Here is a 22,798-nt window from a genome sequence, read left to right on the forward strand (position 1 = left end):
TTTCTGTGAGGCCATCTTCACTAGACCAGGGTCTGTGCTGCTTGCTGATGACATCGAAAATACACCAGGGCCAGCGATTCCTGTGAGGCCATCTTCACCAGACCAGGGCCTGTGCTGCTAGCCATCCAAATTACCCAAAGGCCTGTGTTGCTGGCCGAAAACAACCACATTTCACCAGGGCCTGTGGTGTTGCTGGATGAGGCCATCCACATTATACCAGGGCCTGTGCTACTCGTTGATACCATCCACATTTCACCAGGGCTTGTGTTGCTGGCTGATGCAATCCACAGTACACAAGGGCCTGGTCTACTGGTGAGGACATTCACATTACAACATGGCCTGTTGTGCTGGCCAATACCATCCACATTTCACCAGGGCCATTGTGGTTGGCTGAGGCCATACACTTTACATCAGGGACAGTGCTTCCTGTGAGGCGATCTTCACCACACCAGGGACTGTACTGTTGGATGATTCCATCCACATTACACCAGGGCCTGTGCTACTCGATGATACCATCCACATTTCAGCAGGGCCACTGTTGTTGGCTGAGGCCATATACTTTACATCAGGGACAGTGCTTCCTGTCAGGTCATCATCAGCACACCAGGGCCTGTGGTGCTGGATGATGCCAACAACAACAACAACAACAATCTTTATTGAAGGGAATCATTGCCATGGTAACAACAAATGGTAGTTAAAAAAAATGTAGCATTAACAAAGATGAGGAGATACATTTACTGAATACCAAATAAAGACACCTTCAATGCTAAAGATATCACAGGTGTAATGTAATGTTGCTATGGTTTAGATTTTATTTTCTATCATTCATAGACTATGATGTGTTTGTAGCCACATGGACATCTCACACTGATTTCAGGACCCTGCAAAGAAAACAACATGGCCACCATGTTGGATTTTTGGAGTCACAAATCTGGGCTAACGTTAGCAAGCTGCATTCAGAGAAACTATGGATTTTGGGACTTGTGAGCCATACTTTTCGCTGGCAGCTTTATCTACATTTAAATTAAATCAATGTCTCTCCCAGAGCTCCAGTTCGGTGGCATCTTATATGGCTCGATCACCTTACACTGGTACCAAGATCAAAGCTTTCAAAGTACGGACATCTACATGCGTTTTCGATCTGGATGGGTAAATATGGTTGTCATCAGAGAGGTGAAGAACAAGAAATTGTTGTTTGCTGAAATGAATGATCACGTGTAAATCTTATATTTTGTTGACTTGGAATTTTACAGTGAATCAGTCCTACAGTTTAAATGAGCCTCCATTGACAGACTAGGTTACTGTGGAAATGCAGGGATTGGCGTGATTTGACCTGTAAGGCAGGGTCAGGAGGGGTGTGTTCACATGTTGGTGCCATATTCTACACCCTTCTGGCCGCTGTAAAGAAACACGAAAAGGCAGCAGCTATCCGGCATTTTGGCTAAACTCAAAGACGTTCATAAGATGGCTGGAGAGCAAAGGACTGCACTACTGTTTTGACTTTCATGTGTGCATGTCCCAGTAGCTCTGATGTCACGTGAAGACTCTTTTAAAGCAAAGAAACAGATGAATAAAATACTAGCATTTTACTCAGCAAAACTGAAGTGGATGGTTTGTGGATGGTTTGTAGCAGTTAGCAGGCCAGACTATTTGTCATAAAAAAAAAATACTCCAAAAGGCACCATGAGCACAAACACAGTTGAGAGGTTCAGTTCAGCCACAGTGTATTAGTGGAAGCCAAAGAGTTCATCAAAGAGGACATGCACCCAAACTTTAAGCCTCAGCAAAACTGAAGCAGTTTAGTTCTGAGAAAGAGTTCAGTTATCATAGACAGAAACTATCCATGTTTAAAGTTGGACATTTTAACATGGGACACCCATGATTCCCAGCCTCAAGTGGCCACTATTGGAACTGCATCTTTCAGCACCTCAGTGCTGCTTTTGTTTTCCAGCCCCAGATGATGTAGCTTTGTGTACCTATCTACACCCTAATTACAAACATTGGTAAAAAAAAAAAAAAAAAGAAAAGGAAAAAAAAAGTTTTCTTAAGTTTCTAACTTTGGCTTGATTCATGGCTTCCTCTTCATTGGTCCATACATGATGTAAGTATGTATTCTAGTTGTCAACTAGAAAGTGCATTTTCTGAAGAAACTGCAGTGTGAATGCTTGAATCTGAATGTATGCATTGAAATGAATTAATTGCTGAATTTTAAGTTAAAAAGTTTGAATGAGATAAAAAGAAAAATAATTTAATCTGAAAACAAAAGTGCTGAAGTGCTAAAAGCTGACATTTACACAGAAGAATAAGTTGGAAAAAAGCTGAAAATGTTTTAATTGTAAATTAGAAAAACCTTAGAAATGAGAAAAGAAAATTTAGAGTCAGAAAACCTCTGAATGAATATTAAAAGTTCATATTCTTTGAATGACTAAAATGTGATCCCTCCACTTGGATCCACACAGTTTAAAATTTTTAAATGTCTGAGCTTTGAAAGACAAGGTGTTGGAAAGAGAACAACGATGGCAACGTTTTGAGGGTAAAATCATACCTGTAGAGCAAACACTGAGGACACAGCAGCAGTTGAAAGAGAAGTGTTTAAGATGAATCTTGGCAGAGTGAGAGACAGAGCTAGTTAAGCAGGCAGGTGTGAGCCTGGTTGCTATAGTGACTGCACCCAATGGCTCCATACACACGCACACAGACATGCGCCTCACTTCTGCTGCTTAAAATGAACAGAAAAGTCATGTGAGTGAAGTTGGCCCCCCCACCTTCTTCAAATCCAACAAAAGTGGTATCAAACGTTTGTGCTACGTTTGTGCTGGTTTGTGCTGCAAAAATTTTCATTTGTGCTACTATCATTTTAAAGATATTAATCAAAATTTCTATAGGTCATCAGAGGTCAACCAGCCCCCCCCCCCACATTAATGGAATCGAACAAAATTGATGTCAAATGTTTGTACTACGTTTGTGCTGGTTTGTGCTGCTAAAATTGTCGTTTGTGCCGCTTTCATTTTAAAGATATTGATAAAAAATTCTAGAGGTCATCAGAGGTCAACCAGCCCCCCCACATTAATGGAATCAAACAAAACTGGTGTCAAACGTTTGTGCTACGTTTGTGCTGGTTTGTGCTGCTAAACTTGTCGTTTGTGCCGCTTTCATTTTAAAGATATTACCAAAAGTTTCTAAAGCTCAACCAGCCACTTTCTTTACCGTAAAGAAATTGAGAGATATTAACCAGCATTGGATATTTTTTTCTTATGATCACACTCTTAAACCTAGTAATCAAACTGCAATAACTTATTTAAAAACTAGGTTAAATATAGCATTTAAAATAATTAATGCATTCGGTTAGAGAAAAAACTTTATTTGCTGGTAACAAAATACAAAACTACGAGAACAATGTTTCCTGTTAGAAAAGGTAAATACATTGAACTGTCTGAGCCTCACAAGTCTAATACAATAACTGAAAAATAACAGCTATTTCCATCATCTAACTCACAAACTAGAAAAGGACTTTCTTTCATGAGATCTTGCCATCATTCCTTTGTGTAGAGCACAGCGTGCGGACATACACTGGTGTTTTCAGATGCTATGGTTACATCCTTTCTTAGGTCATCATACATCTCCCAGATGTACGGGGTCCTGTTACAGAATGTCATATAATGCCCGAGTGTTTCTGGTGTTGGGCCCTCCTAAATGTAATGACTGCTTTCAGTGTGAATTTCTCTCCTTGAAGTAGCAGAGTGGATGGGAATTCAGTAAGCAAAAACCTTTTTGGACTGTGAAAACTGTGCTCCAGAGTTTCTGTAGAGCATTTTCCAAGGTCTGTGTCAATCCATACAAGCTCTCTCAGGGTGAAACTGTGACAAACAGTAAATCATCTCTCTCTCGCCTCCAGACAATACAAAACGCAGCAGCCAGATTACTAACTCGCTCTACCAAGCGTGTTCACATCACTCCCATCTTATATTCTTTACATTGGCTCCCAATAGAGTTTAGAATTCGCTTTAAAATTCTTGTTTTAACATACAGAGCACTAAATGGCCAGGCTCCAGATTACTTATCCAAGCTTCTTTTAAAATACACTGCTGCTCGTCATCTCCGCTCACAGACTCAGAGTCTCTTAGTTGTTCCCCGTACACGATTGAAGACAAAAGGGGACAGAGCCTTTCAGTCTGTTGCACCAAGGCTGTGGAACAGTTTACCACTACAATTACGTTTGCTTGACTCTGTGGATTCTTTTAAAAAACAGTTAAAAACTCTTCTGTTCAAACAAGCCTTTTGTTGATCTACATATTTTATTTTATTTTATTTTTTTACATTATTTACATTTGATCTTTTACATTGTATATAATGTCTATTGATTTTATTGTTTATTTTAATATTTGTGTACAGCACTTTGTGATTGCCTGTCTGCGAAAAGCGCTTAATAAATAAAGTTTACTTACTTACTTACTTACTTACTGTGCAAAGTTGCTTTCCTGATGAATCTGTTTTAAATGCTGTTGGAGATGCATCAGGACTTTCGATTGGTCTTAGGCATGGTGATGCTGGAAGGTTGAGCCCTTGTTCAACAGCAGACTGAAGGTGAGCTATGCCAGAAGCTGAGAGGACTGACAGATCAATGGAAACAAAAGGTATTTGCCTTGTGTTTGGTGTGTAAAGTTTGCAGTACTGGGAGGAACACTGTCTTGTGAAGTGAACACTTGGATTTTCCATCATTGTTTTTTGAATTACTGTGGACACATGGCACTGTGCATCAACACGATGAACACCAGTCTTCAACTGAACAGGGCAGAATATTGAGCTCAGCACCTCTGCCCTCAATGAATAGGCATGTTGAGTGACACCCTTTGAAGCAAGGGATTTCACAAGCTGGAATACTTTGTTCTCCTCTGAACTATTCAACATGTTTTGAGCAGTACGACTGTCACAGTAAGCGCAGCACAGACTTTGACAGAAGGCATCAAAGGCACAGGTGTTCATGACACAGTATTGTCCTTTGCCAAGTTTTACTGCACTGTAAACCCCAACAGTCTACCTGACTTATAAAGTTTGTGGATATAACAATTGAAATTCCCCAAAGTTGAAACAACTTAAAACTTTTGTTCTGTTAACGATTCAAACAGTTATAATTGTACATGGCTTAGAAGTTAAGAGTAAATACTGCTTTCTTAATTATGATTTTTGAGTAAATGTTTTTTTTCCGAGCTCCGCATGTGTATGTCAACTACGTCATGACGTTTTCTCTCTAACCTGAACGACGTTGACAGAAAATTCTGTTCAATATGGCTGCCCTTCTTGAGCGACTGGAGAGCACATTTGGAGAAACTTGCAAGTAAAACGGAACCTTCGTTATGTTTATTTTTTCCGTAAAAAAGCAAGTATATTAATATGTTGCAGGCAAGAACTTCGATTTCGAATGCGCTGCTGTGTTAAAAAGCACAGACCCAGGTGGTGAATAGTGGTTCGCTGTTGTTCGCGCTCTTTTTCAAACATAGATTATGTCGTCAGTTTTAACCGATTAAAACAGTTTTACTAAGAATTACATAAAAAGAAAGGGTCTTAATGATATTTTAACGACCACTTGCCAACGCAAGAAAGTTGGCGTTTTTAAAACAGCAGCCTCATTGTTCGGCAGGGTTTTTTTTTCTTCTTCTCATTAGCATGATTCAAAACTGACTTAGCTAGTGTTAAGATTCAAAATTGAGGAAGGAGAGTACACACCACCCATGGTCCAGTAGGTCTTTGGTCAAACAATGATTTTAATGAACACACGTGTGGGAAGACACTCTGTACGCAGACAGCCAGTAGTCCTCGACTTAATCAAAGCATGAACAGATATTTTATAGCATCAGGGTTTGTTTACTGACGCCCCTTCATGCGTCACCGGTACATTTTATACATAGATCAGATCAACATCATCATGACTTTTCACCCAGAAAATCATCTTCTATTTTCATGGCTTGGTACTTTCCGTTCTTATCTTAAAATGAATTGTTCCTCTTTCTTGCCGAGACAACAAGGACGGTTCCTCTAAATAAATTTAACTCTATGTGTGTGTGTGTCACGACCTCACATGCTCTTTCTCAATTCACCTGTTGCACTTCTGACCTTTTACCAGACCAGAAGCTCACTGAGACTATGTGTATGTCTTCTACTAAATAAATGTTTTAACCAAGAACCTCTACTAAAACCTTAATATAAAATGATCTGATATATAAGTGTTTTGTAAGCATGTATTGCAATTCCTTCTATGGCTCCAAGTCACTTGCACAATAGATTGTCCGAACATCGCGCCGAACAAAGCTTCCGACCCCCAATTAATTGACCGAGCTCCAACTCTTTAATAAGCACAGATATGCATTGTGTATAAAATAGTCATAACTGCTTAAGGCCTTCTTAAAGCTATCTGTTACATTGTTAAAGCCTCGTCTTAGCCTGCGGCTCAAAATAACTATCTGCTTTCACTTCTGCATACAACTTCCTGTCAGCCTGCAACTCAGTCTTTCTGAAAGAGACACTGTTTAACCCCTGAATGCAATATAAACTCCAGATTTTATTATTAATGCAATGGTAATGATGACAATTATTTAACAATAGCAGTAAAATAATTTCCCTGCTCCACACTCCCTCTCACGACCTCTGGAACACCAGAGGTCGCAATACATTGTGGTTCAGCAGGCCTCGAGATCTCCAGGATCCTCGCCCCTCCTGTGGTCGCCGAGATCTTCTGCAAAGGAAACAAAACACCTTTTCTTGCATCTCCCTAACTTATCCTTTTTGGGACTCTTTAATCAAAAGCATGATCCTAATTATGCTCTTAACTTATTGACTTGTATTTATGTATATTCTTCAACGTTCCTCATCACTTTAAACTCTTTAAGCCCTGCTTTCACGTCCAGTTGCTCGCTCTATTTTCCCTTATCTGCTCATCAACATCCTGTGCACAAATTGTCACTGCTGCAAGTTCCTCTACTCCAAAAGAAAACAACCACTTTAATCAATTAAGTTTAAGCATATAAGCAATTACTCCTGTATACATTTCATCATAGCTAAATGCTGCCTTGAAACAACTCCTATGTGTTAACACTAACTTCATTTTAAAACCTCACATTTCCTATGTTATCACCTGTTTTTGGTATAGCCTTTTTTATTTCATTTGCTCCCTTTAATGTAACAATACCTTCTAATTCTAATTTATCAGACTTAACCAAAATATATGCTTTCCTTACTCTTTAGTCCTTCTTTAAGTTCAGTCAAAAAGCTAAATGAATTTAGGGCCTTTTGCCTGGAATCAATACTGTCATGTGTGTTTCTTAACTCTGTGTCTGTAAGCGTGCAATCCTTCAATAACTTCAATAACTCATATCAAAAAATGCAATATGTATAAAAATCATTTCTATTTATAAGCTCCCCCTTTATCCTAAAAATACCTCCTATGTAATATCTGTATGTATAAGCCTACATTATAACCACTACTTCTAGAAATCAAAAAGAAATCAAAGCTGTTCTACTCCTTCAACCCTCACTAATTTTCCCTCTAAGACTCATTCACAGCTTTGAAAAACCGGCATTGTATCTTCTAAACAGGATTCAGTTCTGTCTTGGTCCTGGGCCATGTTGGCCCAGTATTCTTGGTTCCTTGTATTTTCGTTCCTTATTTAGGCCAGGTTTTCTCAGGTGTCCTGTTGTGGTGTTCCCTAAGTGTTTTTTCCCTTTGTGACTCTTACCCCCTTGTGCCCCTCTGTGTATTTATGAGCTCTCGTCTCTCTTTGTGTTTATTCCATGTTTCCCCCAGCCTGTTATGTCTGTGTTCTCCCCGTGCTTTCTCTCCTCCTGTCTGAACCTCTGTGTACTTCCTGTTTTACTTTGACAGTCTCTCGTCAGTATGCGTAATGTTGTGTTCACTCCTGCCCTGTCTCGTTATGTTTATCAGTATCCCCTGTGTTCCCCACCTGTGTGTAATCTCCCTGTGTTCTCTGGGTGTATTTAAGTTGTGTCTTCTGTTATGGTAGTTGCTGGTTTGTCTGTGTTGTTTCCCCTCGGTCTCCCTGCGTCCCGTTTCTGGTTTGTGTTATTAGCTTACCCAGTTTAGGTTTCCGGTTTCTTGTTTTTCCACCAGTGCTGTTTTGTGCCCACCGTTGTAAATAAATATTCACCTGCACCAGAGCTGCCGCCTTTTGGGTCCTTTTCTACAACTCCACACGGCTTGCCTCGCAAACCGTGACAAGTTCACTTTTAATCCTTTAACCTTAACTTAAAAATAACAGTTTCAGTTTTACCATATCCAAATGATCAAAAACCCAAAAGGTCCTAAAATGATCCTAAATTATTAAACAATTAAATTATTAAACCCTAAACCCCCCTTTATCTTGATACATTTCATGTGTCAAGATACTATACAAAACTTAAAAATGCTCAGTTTCCCCACTCATGATCCAATCTATGTCATAAAAATAAACTTAAAACAGAACAGTTATCAGTCATGTGTTTCTTCAATTAATGATAACTGAGTTACATCAAAAAATATTTCCCCTTTAACATTTGGCATTCTCCCAACAATATACTATAATCCCATAATCTAACCCCACTTAATAAAACAAAACAGAAATTTTCTCTGGTAAAAGCAAATTGTTTGTCCACATTAATTCATCCTCACTCACATTCAGTCACACATTCACTCACATGCAGTCACACCATGTATTTGCTGATAGTGGAGCTTCCCGCACGATCAGGGACTCCACCCTCAGCAAAATGAGCTCAGTCATTTTTTATTTTCCATAGGAAAATATTTCTTTATGCTTTTGGACTGAATTGACTCGCATAAAATCCTTTTTACAGGGACTTACGACCTTGATCAGTCCCCACAGGTAGCTTTCTCCTCAGCCAATTGTAATCTGGAAAGCCCCCCTTGTATTTGCTCTTCCCGATAATTTTCAGCGCCGTTATTCACTGTTGCAGGCCTGCTTAAAACAGAAATGAAAAAATAGAGCTGATTGTTAGCTCATAAAAACAAAACAAAATCACCTGACAGGTTTTCTTTAAGTGCACTGTTACAAAATAATGGGCCCCTCCCAGACATGTCCATGTTTCCTAAAACTCCCTCTATTAAAAACAGAAATAACAACAACAACCTACCTGACAGAATCAACCCATCACCACAACAACCTTAAACACACAAGTCTTGCCACCACATAATTTCACCTCCTCAATACACCAAAAGTCTCATTAAAACCACACAATTTGCACACAAAAATCACCCCCTTATGCTCTGTAACATACTTCAATTCAGCATAAAACATAACCCCCTTTGTCATATGGCTTCTTCTATTCCTCAATTACAAACTCAAATGTATTTTATTAAATATTCACACCATTGTATCATTCATACAAAATAGCAAGCTGTTCTTCATTGCCTATGTTTGTGTTCTTAGCCAGGTTTAATCAGTGTCTATGCATTGAACTCCATGAGCTTGTCTTGTCTTTATAAGTTTAATGCATTTTCTGTTTGTGTGTGTGAATTTGCATATGGTGCTTTTGCAGTGTGTCAGACTCCTTCATAATTTTGCCTTTAAACAGTCAATTTTCTCCTCCCCAAATTTACTAACCCAAATTCTGATTTCCTACCTTAAATAGCAGCATTCCTTGTCCTCAGCCAGAAGGTAGGGCTCCACTTGCCACTTTCCACCTCCACCCTAGCCCAGCGGCTTTACCCCTTGAGGTCCCATCCTCTTCACTTCATCTCACCAGTGAGTCGGAGCTCACCGGGACTGAGTGAGGCGAATAATCGTGACTGTGCCTGCCTTAGGTTGTCCCAGGGTTTCGAGGTGGGATCTTACCCGTCATGGGCTATCCAGCCTTCCATACTCGCCTGATACGGGGCCCAAGTGGGCAGGGGAGGGAACACACTGGCTCTGGGAATTAAAGGAATGTAAGCTGCTTCCTTCATTGCATCTTATATTAAACTATCTCACTTCTGACTCCTTCCTAGAATAATTTCACATATGGCACTTTGTGTATGTGTGTTTTCTATTCATTAATGTAATTGTCAGTTATTTTCTCTCTTTATTTTATTTATCTGTTTGTTTATAACGTTCTACTTTAGTTCTGCTAAACCTTGATGTAAAAACAATACTCCCTTATTTCACGCACACACTCTGCATTTTGCCTACGCACACTTCTCTCTCAGACTTCCTCTGTTCACACATCACCTTGCACTCACTCTACTATCAACTTTCATAGTGTTATTATTATTTAGTATTTTGTACACCTCACACAGAATCATTCAAATCGAGTACTCACAGCATTCACATCACAACCTTCAACTTTCACTTTCGATCCTGCAAGACGCAGAGATGGACATCTCCTTCACCTAACATAAAACTAAATTACCATATCAACATACAATTACTGAAATTCAAACTCAAATACACCGTTTGTTTTAATAAAGTCAAAGAGTAAACGGGTGTACCAAGTTTATGTACTTATGTGTTTTAAACTGAAAGAAAAAGAAACTCAAACTCTTATAACATCACTCATGCATCTCTTAAATTAAAAACACTTTCAAACTTTAAAACCTCCTACTTTACATCACCAAAGAAATACCTCTCACACCTTTATTCATCATTCCAAACCTTCTAGTCACCGCATTCACACACTTAAAGTGTGACCAGAGTTGAGGAATATAACTCAACACTTTCCTAAGAGTATTTTAGACATGCTTGTCATAATCAAAAAGAGCAAGTAAAAAACAAACAAACAAGAAATTGAAACCTCCATTAATTCTCACCGCACACACAAGAAATTGAAAAAATAAAACCCACCAGCAACTAATGCTGGAGAAAAGTTACTACTGAAAGTGATGTGTTAGTCTTAAGTATATACAGTGCACTCAATATATTTATATATCTACATCCAAACTCAGTCAGTTACTATACATCCACTACGGCAACTCAAAACTTTATTTATAGTCCTCTAATAAACATAAATGGCATTTGAAACACACACTCAACAATGTTTGCAGCAGTATTTGTAAAACCAACTGTGGCTTAAACAGTTCACTGCTTACTCATTTGCATTTCCACTCACACACACACCGTCTAAAAATAGCAGCAGCATTGCCTCAGACTCCTTTCACACAGATCTTTTATATTACAAAGACGTCTTATATTTACAACTACTGTCAGATCTGTCAGCTTTAGCGCCTACACAATTTAGACAAATTTAAAATAACCGCCCAGCGGATAAACTCCCTGAGTTTTTTGCGACCAATTAACCAGTATCAAGACTTTAACTGTTTCTGGCCTCATTTCTAAAATCCCTAACTCAATTTAAAAGCGTCAACCAACCCAAACTTTGAAGTGTTAAGTTAAAGTTACACGCCCGAAGTCCAACTTCTTCTGACCAAAAAAGCGCAGGTACCGTTCCAAACGGTAAGGAGACTCTAACTCCTAGCTTAATTCCAGGATGCCCTGTACCCCACAGCTAAGCCACACTGAACTATCCCTCTTCGCCGAGAGGTCAATGTCGCGCGTCCACGACAAGGAGGGAGCGTAACCTCCGGGCTCTGCGCTTCCTAGCAGACTCGAACTGCCGTTCTAGAATAATTTATAATACTTTGAAACAACAATCAACACCCAACAAAGTGTATGACTGAGGCAGATCGACCCTGATGGACAATGGGGACTCTAACCCACAAAATGACCAACCAAGGTCTGACCTAATGACCAACCGGGACTTTAACCCACAAAATGACCAAATACCCTACCAAACTACTTGAGACTCTAACTCAATTTCTTTGGGACTTCAACCCATTATTTAAACTTTTCTTATCAGACTCTTAACTACTTTCATTTCTTCTTAGCAGAACTCTAACTGCTTCAACTCATGAGATTTTCATCAAAATCAAAACAGACATCCACCAGTAACTTCAGTGAGTAGACTTAAATTTTATCATATCCAATTTGGCACACTTTGGAAATAATTCAACAGGTAGTGCCTTACCTTTTGGATAAGCCGGCTTATGCCCACTCACTTTGACTACTGGAATTCATGTCTGCCCGTCAGACATTAAAATAATTTCCCTGCTCCACACTAGCAGTGGCAACTTCAATCTAAAACAATTGAAATATAGCAAGGTTTTGTATATTTAGTGTGCTAATAAGGTTTTCAATATTTTTATTTTTTCCTTCCAAGGCTGAAGACCGAAGACAAAAGGACAGAAGAAAAAAAAAAATTCAGACTGCAATTAATTTCAGGTGGAGACAGTAAACACAGGTGAGTTGAAAGATCTATTGAAGAGTCCTTTCTTCATGGCCATTAAAACATTTTTAGGTTAAAAGACCCGTGTCATGAATTGCTGTGCGGCAGGCAGGAGTTGGACCCAATTCAATTCAATTTTATTTATATAGCGCCAAATCACAACATAAGTCGCCTCAAGGCGCTTCATAGATACAGAGAAAAACCCAACAATCATATGACCCCCTATGAACAAGCATTATGGCGACAGTGGGAAGTAAAAACTCCCTTTTAACAGGAAGAAACCTCCAGCAGAACCAGGCTCAGGGAGGGGCGGGGCCATCTGCTGCGACTGGTTGGGGTGAGAGAAGGAAGACAGGATAAAAGACATGCTGTGGAAGAGAGACAGAGGTTAATAACAGATATGATTCAATGCAGAGAGGTCTGTTAATACATAGTGAGTGAGAAAGGTGACTGGAAAGGAAAAACTCAATGCATCATGGGAATCCTCCGGCAGCCTATGTCTATTGCAGCATAACTAAGGGAGGATTCAGGGTCACCTGGTCCAGCCCTAACTATATGCTTTAGCAAAAAGGAAAGTTTGAAGCCTAATCTTGAAAGTAGAGATAGTGTCTGTCTCCTGAATCCAAACTGGAAGCTGGTTCCACAGAAGAGGGGCCTGAAAACTGAAGGCTCTCCCTCCCATTCTACTTTTAAATACTCTAGGAACAACAAGTAGGCCTGCAGAGCGAGAGCGAAGTGCTCTAATGGGGTGATATGGTACTACAAGGTCATTAAGATAAGATGGGGCCTGATTATTTAAGACCTTGTATGTGAGGAGCAGGATTTTGAATTCAATTCTGGATTTAACAGGAAGCCAATGAAGGGAAGCCAAAACAGGAGAAATATGCTCTCTCTTTCTAGTCCCTGTCAGTACTCTTGCTGCAGCATTTTGGATTAGCTGAAGGCTTTTCAGTGAGTTTTTTGGACATCCTGATAATAATGAATTACAGTAGTCCAGCCTGGAAGTAATAAATGCGTGAACTAGTTTTTCAGCATCACTCTGAGACAGGATATTTCTAATTTTAGAGATGTTGCGCAAATGGAAGAACGCAGTCTTACATATTTGTTTAATATGTGCGTTGAAGGAGATATCCTGGTCAAAAATGACTCCAAGGTTCCTCACAGCGTTACTGGAGGCCAAGGTAATGCCATCCAGAGTAAGAATCTGGTTAGATACCATATTTCTAGGCTTTTCAGGGCCGAGTACAATAACCTCAGTTTTATCTGAATTAAGAAGCAGAAAGTTAGCGGCCATCCAGGTCTTTATGTCTTTAAGACATTCCTGCAGTTTAACTAATTGGTGTGTGTTATCTGGCTTCATGGACAGATAGAGCTGGGAGTCATCGGCATAGCAGTGAAAATGTATGCTATGTCTTCTAATGATGCTGCCTAAGGGAAGCATGTATAATGTAAACAGAATTGGTCCTAGCACTGAACCCTGTGGAACTCCATAATTAACCTCAGTCTGTGAAGAGGACTCTCCATTTACATGAACAAACTGGAGTCTATTAGATAGATATGATACAAACCACTGCAGTGCAGTACCTGTAACACCTACAGCATGTTCTAATCGCTCTAATAGGATATTATGGTCGACAGTATCGAATGCTGCACTAAGGTCTAGCAGGACAAGCACAGAGATGAGTCCACTGTCAGAGGCCATAAGAAGATCATTTGTAACCTTCACTAAAGCTGTTTCTGTGCCGTGATGAACTCTGAAACCTGACTGAAACTCTTCAAATAAGCCATTCCTCTGCAGATGATCTGTTAGCTGTTTGACAACTACTCTTTCAAGGTTTTTGATATGAAAGGAAGGTTGGAGATTGGTCTATAATTAGTTTCATCAGTTGTTCAGTTCTTATAAAATGTTGTATAATTGTACCAAATCACTGAGGATACATCCAATGTGTAAATCACAATCAACAATTTTACTGTGATATTCGCTCGTGTTTAGAGAATCTCCATTATCTTTGTTACTGAGTTTCCATTTTTGTAGGGCCAAATTTGTATTAAAAATTAATATTTTCATATGATGTGAAATGACTCAATCATTTCTAATTTTTAGAAGAAACCATTCATTAAGTCCCTTAAGGTGAAGATTTCATATATTGATAATGATAAAATTAACACAAATTAAAAGTTTCACTGATAAACACAATTTTTCCTTGCTTTGAACCCCATGTTCTATATAGATTACAGCTCTGATCTGGAGAACACTATTTTAAAATACTGTGTAGGGTTTTGTCAAATGATTAAGAAACAGACTCTCTGTCACAAGAGACAGAAAGGTTGTATCTTAAAAGAAAAGTCTCCAAAATTTGGTAGAGTCTGATGTCATGCAGTTTCATAAACATGTATTCTCCCCAAAGAATGACACCTGAAAACTTTGTGTTAAATTAACTTTTCTTTTCCCTTTTTAGGAGGCGCCTGATATCAACGTGAAACGCACTGCAGTACTTCGTGCCCTTCCTGTATGTCTATGTCTGTGTCAATTTTGGGCTCCTGAGAGGGGTTATCATCCACTTCCTGCTCCACAAAGGCTTTGTGTGGATACTGACGCTTCACTGTACTATCCTGTCTGGCAACCTCTGCTTCTTTTCGTATTTGTTTTGCAGAACAGATCCGCATGTTCCCTTCAATAAAACCAAGATGACATGCAATGAATTTATCTATCCTTATAGGGAGATTTTCATGCTTAAACAGACCATGTTTAATGTTCTTGAACTCTGCTTCAACATTAGCTGAAGTTGCAGTGAGTTTTTCGCTCTGAAATAGGGGAACCATTTCTCCAGTCCAGAGTGGTAGGTATTAGGTGTGGGACGAGCTCAGGTAGATAGTGCATATTGTCTCGATCACCATGATCTTCAGCATGGCACCTGCTCCCCTCACAAATATCTGCCACCCACTGCCTTAAGTCGGTGTTTATTTCTGTGCATGGATCCAATCTAATGTCTTCTTCTTCCTTGTCATCAGAAACAGACATAGTCTCATCTGCAATTTTTCTTTTCAGATTTGATTTGGACACTTCTGACATAATGGGGTTTCCAAAACTGTCACAGCCTTCTGTCTCACTTAGTGCCACAATAGCAATGCTGCGTATTAGGACCTTTGCTTCTTCCAAGGATTGGGACTTGACAAGTTGTGCCATTGATTGCACATAGAAATCCCTCACCCGATGAGGCTTTTTTCTCAAACAGTCCCACTGGCAAATCATTTTGATTAAGTGTGCCACATCCACTCTAATGAAACATTCAATTCAATTCAATTTTATTTATATAGCGCCAAATCACAACATAAGTCGCCTCAAGGTGCTTCATAGATACAGAGAAAAACCCAACAATCATATGACCCCCTATGAGCAAGCATTTTGGCGACAGTGGGAAGGAAAAACTCCCTTTTAACAGGAAGAAACCTCCAGCAGAACCAGGCTCAGGGAGGGGCGGCCATCTGCTGCGACCGGTTGGGGTGAGAGAAGGAAGACAGGATAAAAGACATGCTGTGGAAGAGAGACAGAGGTTAATAACAGATATGATTCAATGCAGAGAGGTCTGTTAACACATAGTGAGTGAGAAAGGTGACTGGAAAGGAAAAACTCAATGCATCATGGGAATCCCCCGGCAGCCTACGTCTATTGCAGCATAACTAAGGGAGGATTCAGGGTCACCTGGTCCAGCCCGAACTATATGCTTTAGCAAAAAGGAAAGTTTGAAGCCTAATCTTGAAAGTAGAGATAGTGTCTGTCTCCTGAATCCAAACTGGAAGCTGGTTCCACAGAAGAGGGGCCTGAAAACTGAAGGCTTTTATTCGATTCCATTACTGTGGGGGGGCTGGTTGACCTTTTGACCTTTACATTAATATCTTTAAAACAGATGCAGCACAAACGACAATTTTTGCAGCACAAACCACCACAAACGTAGCACAAATGTTTGACATCAATTTTGTTCGATTCCATTAATGTGGGGGGGCTGGTTGACCTTTTGACCTTTACATTTTCATTAATATCTTTAAAACAGAGGCAGCACAAACGTAGTACAGTTGATTGACACCAGTTTTGTTTGATTCCATTAATGTGGGGGGGCTGGTTGACCTCTGATGACCTCTAGAAATTTGTATGGATTTCTTTAAAATGATAGCAGCACAAACGTAAATTTTTGCAGCACATACCAGCACAAACGTAGCACAGTTGATTGACACCAGTTTTGTTTGATTCCATTAATGTGGGGGGGCTGGTTGACCTCTGATGACCTCTAGAAATTTGTATGGATTTCTTTAAAATGATAGCTGCACAAACGTAAATTTTTGCAGCACAAACCAGCACAAACGTAGCACAAATGTTTGACATCAATTTTGTTCGATTCCATTAATGTGGGGGGGCTGGTTGACCTTTTGACCTTTACATTTTCATTAATATCTTTAAAACAGAGGCAGCACAAACCAGCACAAACGTAGCACAGTTGATTGACACCAGTTTTGTTTGATTCCATTAATGTGGGGGGGCTGGTTGACCTCTGATGACCTCTAGAAATTTGTATGGATTTCTTTAAAATGATAGCAGCACAAACGTAAATTTTTGCAGCACATACCAGCACAAACGTAGCACAGTTGATTGACACCAGTTTTGTTTGATTCCATTAATGTGGGGGGGCTGGTTGACCTCTGATGACCTCTAGAAATTTGTATGGATTTCTTTAAAATGATAGCAGCACAAACGTAAATTTTTGCAGCACATACCAGCACAAACGTAGCACAGTTGATTGACACCAGTTTTGTTTGATTCCATTAATGTGGGGGGGCTGGTTGACCTCTGATGACCTCTAGAAATTTGTATGGATTTCTTTAAAATGATAGCAGCACAAACGTAAATTTTTGCAGCACAAACCAGCACAAACGTTTGACATCAATTTTGTTCGATTCCATTAATGTGGGGGGGCTGGTTGACCTTTTGACCTTTACATTTTCATTAATATCTTTAAAACAGAGGCAGCACAAACCAGCACAAACGTAGCACAGTTGATTGACACCAGTTTTGTTTGATTCCATTAATGTGGGGGGGCTGGTTGACCTCTGATGACCTCTAGAAATTTGTATGGATTTCTTTAAAATGATAGCAGCACAAACGTAAATTTTTGCAGCACATACCAGCACAAACGTAGCACAGTTGATTGACACCAGTTTTGTTTGATTCCATTAATGTGGGGGGGCTGGTTGACCTCTGATGACCTCTAGAAATTTGTATGGATTTCTTTAAAATGATAGCAGCACAAACGTAAATTTTTGCAGCACAAACCAGCACAAACGTTTGACATCAATTTTGTTCGATTCCATTAATGTGGGGGGGCTGGTTGACCTTTTGACCTTTACATTTTCATTAATATCTTTAAAACAGAGGCAGCACAAACGACAATTTTAGCAGCACAAACCAGCACAAACGTTTGATACCACTTTTGTTGGATTTGAAGAAGGTGGGGGGCCAACTTCACTCACATGCTTAATGGCTCAAAACACCTTATCCAATTATAAACTGATACGCACCTACTGGCATGCCCCTTTTAATTTCTTCATAAATGTTATTTAATGTTATTATTACGGCAGCACGGTGGTTAGCACTGTTGCCGCACAGCAAGAAGGTCCTGAGTTCAATTCCACCATCACGTCAGGGTCTTTCTGTGTGGAGTTTGCAGGTTCTCTCGCCATGTTTGCGTGGGTTCTCTCCGGGCTCTCTCCAAAGACATGCAGCTTGTGGTGATAGGTTAATTGGTTAATCCGAATTGCCCATAGGTGTGAATGTGAGTGCGAATGGTTGTCTGTCCCTGTGTGTTGGCCCTGTGACAGACTGGCAACCTGTCCAGGATGTACCCTGCCTCTTGCCCTATGACAGCTGGGATAGATTCCAGCACCCCCTGCGACCCTTAAAAGGATAAGCAAATGGATGGATGGATGGATGGATGGAATTTTATTAATATCTTTAAAATAATAGCACCACAAATAAAAAATTTTGCAGCACAAACCTGTGACATCAACTTTTGTTTGATTTGGGTGATGTGGGGGGGCTGGTTGACCTTTTGACGTTTGCATTTTCATTAATATCTTTAAAACAGAGGCAGCACAAACGACAATTTTAGCAGCACAAACCAGCACAAACACAGCACAGTTGATTGACACCAGTTTTGTTTGATTCCATTAATGTGGGAGAGCTGGTTGAATTCTGATGACCTCTATAAATTTTCTTGAATATCTTTAAAATGATAGCAGCACAAACAACAATTTTTGCAGAACAAACCAGCACAAACGTAGCACAAATGTTTGACATCAATTTTGTTCGATTCCATTAATGTGTGTGTGTGTGTGTGTGTGTGTGGGGGGGGGCTGGTTGACCTTTACATTTTCATTAATATCTTTAAAACAGAAGCCGCACAAACCAGCACAAACGTAGCACAGCTGATTGACACCCATTGTTTGATTTAATTAATGTGGGGGGGCTGGTTGACCTCTGATGACCTCTAGAAATTTTGATTAATATCTTTAAAATGATAGCAGCACAAACGACAATTTTTGCAGCACAAACGTTTGATACCACTTTTGTTGGATTTGAAGAAGGTGGGGGGGCCAACTTCACTCACATATGTCATGTCTACTGAATTCTCATTTTTCATGCCTGTGGAGTTTATTATATGGACGTGGTGACAGTGTAAAGACAGCCTGCTCTTCTGATTTAACTTTTCAAGCATTCACACTAATTAGTGTTTAAACCTCCCATGGTTCTATATCTGGGGATGTGGCTTTGGTTTGCACTGATGAAAGCTTATAGTTGAAATGTGTTTGACGGTAAATGGTCAATAAAGAAGACAGCGTTTTGTTTTTACACAATGATTTTGTCATGTGCTGTGTGCAGGCAGGAACTGTGGACCCAATGTGCAGACACTTGGAGGTAAAAGTGTGAACTCAAAACAGCTTTAACGCTAAACACAAATATAACAAAAGCAAGAATACCAAAAGAAACTTACACAGGCAGCCAAACAGAACACACAGCATAGGATGAGGGAGATCGCAACCAAAGAAAACTCAGGGCTTACATACCCAGAGAGAGCCATCAGGGAATGGGAGACAACAGAGAAACACAGCTGGGACAAATAAGGGTAGCGAGACAAGGGAAGCAAATCCAGATACATTAACATGAGACATGGACTTTCAAAGTAAAACAGGAAACATAACACAGACAACGCGGACTTGACGAGGGATACAGCAGACAGGGGGAGACAGAACAACTATGTAACACAGAGACAGAAACCAGAAGACAGAACTCTAAGAAACCAAAAGACTAGAAATGATAAATAATGGCAAAATCAAAGTTCAATAATAATGTAAAACTCAAAATTTTGGGTCAACGAACCCAGGCACCCTAACAGATTTATTTTTACAGTTAATTTTTTCTATTTAATTATTTAGTTACAGTCCACCATACCTCTGATCCTCTGTCAATCCATCCACCCCCTTTTTAATGGTGTATCTGATTAAGGGTCATGAAGGGCTGGAGCAGCTGTCACAGACTGAGCAAGGTACACCCTGTACAGTTCACCAGTCTATGGCAGTGTCCCACTGTGTGTATTTTAAAAAGTACCGCATCTTAAAAACCACGGCTGCAGATAGATGGCCTTGGCAACTCTTCACTACATTATGAGGGGGATTTTATTATAGCAAATGACAAAAAAAATGGACCACTCATGATCTATTCAAAATACAATCTAGAGATGTTTTAGTCCCTTAAAGAGAGCTAATTATGTTTATTTCCAGCTCCATACTTTAATTTGTGCACTACAGCAAATTTGTGTGATTCATTGCTGAAAATATGCTTATTTATCCTATACTGAGTCTTGGTGCAGTCCTTCAATTTATCTTCCATTTGAAATTTGCCAGTTTAGCTGTCCTCTCTTTGAGCCAACCTTTGTCTTATTGGCTGCTCCTCAGAAGTTTTGAATAGCAGGTGGGTGGTACTTCTGTGCTTGGAGCAGGGATTACTTGTACATATACTGACCTCATTATTTGAAACTTGGCCCATGTTCGATATGAGCATTCACCATTTATATATACACAATATCTGTTGGTGTGTGTGTGTGTGTGTGTGTGTGTGTGTGTGTGTGTGTGTGTGTGTGTGTGTGTGTGTGTGTGTTAGAAAATATGGAAAAGGAATATTAAGTATTGGTCAAGGAGTTTGATTTCCAAACCAAATGCAAATCTTACTTTCATTCAGCAGTCCACCTTTTCTCAAAGCTCAGTTAAAGACACTTTTGACAATGTCATCTGGGTTGTAGCTTTGTTCCTGAAGATGTGCATGTCTTCAGGAATGAAAAGAAAGAAAGAAAGAAAGAAAGAAAGAAAGAAAGAAAGAAAGAAAGAAAGAAAGAAAGAAAGAAAGAAAGAAGTCCAGGAGATCTGAGTAGTTATTATGTCTGATGAAAAGAACAATCGAAAACAACCAAGGCACTTTGTCTTCAGGTATTTGTATTAGGATCAGCACAGATTTCACTCTCTGGCTTTATTTATAGCATAATAAGACATTTTACTTTTAAAAATCAAGGACACCAACAAGGCAGATAGGGCACATGCACTGGGGCCACAAATGTCCCAGCTTTAGTCCGTAATTCAATTCAATTCAATTTTATTTATATAGCGCCAAATCACAACAAAAGTCGCCTCAAGGGGCTTCATAGATACAGAGAAAAACCCAACAATCATATGACCCCCTATGAGCAAGCACTTTGGTGACAGTGGGAAGGAAAAACTCCCTTTTAACAGGAAGAAACCTCCAGCAGAATCAGGCTCAGGGAGGGGCGGGGCCATCTGCTGCGACCGGTTAGGGTAAGAGAAGGAAGACAGGATAAAAGACATGCTGTGGAAGAGAGACAGAGGTTAATAACAGATATGATTCAATGCAGAGAGGTCTATTAACACAGCGGTCCCTAAGCGCCACGGACCGGTTCATGCCCGACAATATTTTTACAGACCGGCCTAGTACCGGTACCGTAAAAAAGATTTATTCATAACACACGTGAAAAGACCCAGGAAAACCGAGTTAACGATAAAAACGATAACAAAATAACGCTAAAAAAACGATAAAAATCCTGAAAACCATACATTTCACACCTGAGCCTCAACTCTCAACTCTCGTGGCCCGGTACCAAACGATTCACGGACCGGTACCGAGGCCCGGGGGTTGGGGACCGCTGTATTAATACATAGTGAGTGAGAAAGGTGACTGGAAAGGAAAAACTCAACGCATCATGGGAATCCCCGGCAGCCTACGTCTATCGCAGCATAACTACGGGAGGATTCAGGATCAGTGCTCTAAGTGCTCTAATGGGGTGATATGGTACTACAAGGTCATTAAGATAAGATGGGGCCTGATTATTCAAGACCTTGTATGTGAGGAGCAGGATTTTGAATTCAATTCTGGGTTTGAAGGTAAGCCAAAACAGGAGAAATATGCTCTCTCTTTCTAGTCCCTGTCAGGACTCTTGCTGCAGCATTTTGGATTAGCTGAAGGCTTTTCAGTGAGTTTTTTGGACATCCTGATAATAATGAATTACAGTAGTCCAGCCTGGAAGTAATAAATGCGTGAACTAGTTTTTCAGCGTCACTCTGAGACAGGATATTTCTAATTTTAGAGATGTTGCGCAAATGGAAGAACGCAGTCTTACATATTTGTTTAATACGTGCGTTGAAGGAGATATCCTGGTCAAAAATGACTCCAAGGTTCCTCACAGCGTTACTGGAGGCCAAGGTAATGCCATCCAGAGTAAGAATCTGGTTAGATACCATATTTCTAGGCTTTTCAGGGCCGAGTACAATAACCTCAGTTTTATCTGAATTAAGAAGCAGAAAGTTAGCGGCCATCCAGGTCTTTATGTCTTTAAGACATTCCTGCAGTTTAACTAATTGGTGTGTGTTATCTGGCTTCATGGACAGATAGAGCTGGGTGTCATCTGCATGGCAGTGAAAATGTATGCTATGTCTTTTAATGATGCATGTATAGTGTAAAAAAAATTGGTCCCAGCACTGAACCTGTGGAACTCCATAATTAACCTCAGTGTGTGAAGAGGACTCTCCATTTACATGTACAAATTGGAGTCTATTAGATAGATATGATACAAACCACTGCAGTGCAGTACCTGTAATACCTACAGCATGTTCTAATCGCTCTAATAGGATATTATGGTCGACAGTATCGAATGCTGCACTAAGGTCTAGCAGGACAAGCACAGAGATGAGTCCACTGTCAGAGGCCATAAGAAGATCATTTGTAACCTTCACTAAAGCTGTTTCTGTGCTGTGATGAGCTCTGAAACCTGACTGAAACTCTTCAAATAAACCATTCCTCTGCAGATGATCTGTTAGCTGTTTGACAGCTACTCTTTCAAGGATGTTTGATATGAAAGGAACGTTGGAGATTGGCCTATAATTAGCTAAGACTGCTGGGTCTAGAGATGCTTTTTGAGTAAAG

This window comes from Rhamphochromis sp. 'chilingali', assembly GCF_963969265.1.
Source record: "Rhamphochromis sp. 'chilingali' genome assembly, chromosome: 19".
NCBI lineage: Eukaryota > Metazoa > Chordata > Actinopteri > Cichliformes > Cichlidae > Rhamphochromis > Rhamphochromis sp. 'chilingali'.